Here is a 1,399-nt window from a genome sequence, read left to right on the forward strand (position 1 = left end):
GAGAGAGAGAGAGAGAGAGAGAGAGAGAGAGAGAGAGAGAGAGAGAGAGATCCTCTAGTTCAGAGCCCTGGTAGGCAGAGACCTCTGGGAGTGCTAGCTCACTGAAGGAGTGCGCAGGCGCAGGCTTCGTGGCTCGCCATCGTCGCCTTTGTCTGGGTGAGTTTGATTTCGGGGTCTGTAGGACCGGGATTTTCCCAGACTGAGTAGAGGCAAAGGAGCTGTAGGGGAGGGTTTACCCACCTGCCAGGGCGCGGATGCCTGAAGGGGCGAAAACGCCTACTGGGAGAGTGGAGCTGAGAACTTGGGTGGATGGGGGCTGGGGAGATCAGAAACCGGGTGGGTTTGCGGGCGGGGTGAGCATACGTGGAAGGGTGTGTTTTGGTTTGTTTCGAGTGAGCAAGAAACTGGTTTCAAGTTTGTGAAAATACAGGGGTGGTTTTCTAACACTTGTCGCATTTATCTTAAAAATAAAAGACGAGGTGTTTTTCTTCTTCTGGAAAACAGGAAAGGGAAAAAGATAAATTGAGTGAGTAGTTTTAAACCTGGTTTTTAAAAATTAAAACAAGTCTACAGTAAAAAAAAAAATGAAACCAACGTTCCTTTGAAAAATATTCTTTATAACAAAGATTTCCAATAACTCGTTATTGGATGCCTACACATCTATCTGTAGGCATTAACTTGCTACTTGAAAAAAAACTTCAGATGAGCTATTTTTGAGTAGCCCCAAATTTACGGACTAGCCCTTAGAATGTCCTTTCCGCTGTTGCACATGTAATTGAATCAGGAAAGTAAGTAATTGTCCCACCTTTAGCACAGAGAGGTCAAGAACGCTATTTAATTTAGCACTCTGATTTGTCAAAGGACAGGGCTCGTGTGTGTGTGTGTGTGTGTGTGTGTGTGTGTGTGTGTGTATTACCTGAATATATGTGTACGTGGAACCTGCAGAGGCCAAAAGAAGACACTGGATCCCCTGGAACTGGAATTATAGACATTTGTGGGATGGCATGTGGGTACAGGGAGTGAAACTAGAGTCCTTTGGAAGAACAGCCAGTGTTGTTATCCACTGAGCAATCCCTTCAGCTCCAAATTAAGAGTCCTAATTTGTCCAGATTTATCCCATACCAAGTAGCTTTTGTTAACATACAGATTTTCTTCTAAGTACTTTTTGGTCATTCTTTAAAACATGACAACAACAAAAAATGGTCTGCGTTCATAGCCCTGCTTGTCCTGGGACTCTTGAGCTAGACAAGGCTTCTTCTGCCTCTCAAGTGCTGGGGCTAAAGGTGTGCACTGCTACGGCTGGCGTGCGCAGTTACAGCTGGCGTGCACTGCTACGGCTGGCGCATCACCATCTTCCCTTCCTTCCTCCCTCCCTCCCTTCCTCCCTCCCTCCCTCCCT

General features: G+C 46.2%; 1 protein-coding gene across 4 annotated transcripts in view; it reads left to right on the forward strand.

Annotated features, from left to right (window-relative positions):
• Znf260 (zinc finger protein 260) overlaps window positions 1-1,399 on the forward strand; it is a 39,127-nt gene that overhangs the window by 651 nt on the left and 37,077 nt on the right. For 3 of the 4 annotated variants that reach the window (XM_021221843.2, XM_029537655.1, XM_029537660.1), the window contains exon 1: window positions 51-156. The exons of the other annotated variant lie outside the window; for it this stretch is intronic. The gene's annotated coding sequence lies outside the window, so the exon portion shown is untranslated. Of the gene's footprint in view, window positions 1-50; window positions 157-1,399 lie in introns of those variants that run through there. 4 annotated transcript variants of the gene reach the window in all.

Source organism: Mus pahari, chromosome 1, assembly GCF_900095145.1.
Source record: "Mus pahari chromosome 1, PAHARI_EIJ_v1.1, whole genome shotgun sequence".
Taxonomy (NCBI): Eukaryota; Metazoa; Chordata; class Mammalia; order Rodentia; family Muridae; genus Mus; species Mus pahari.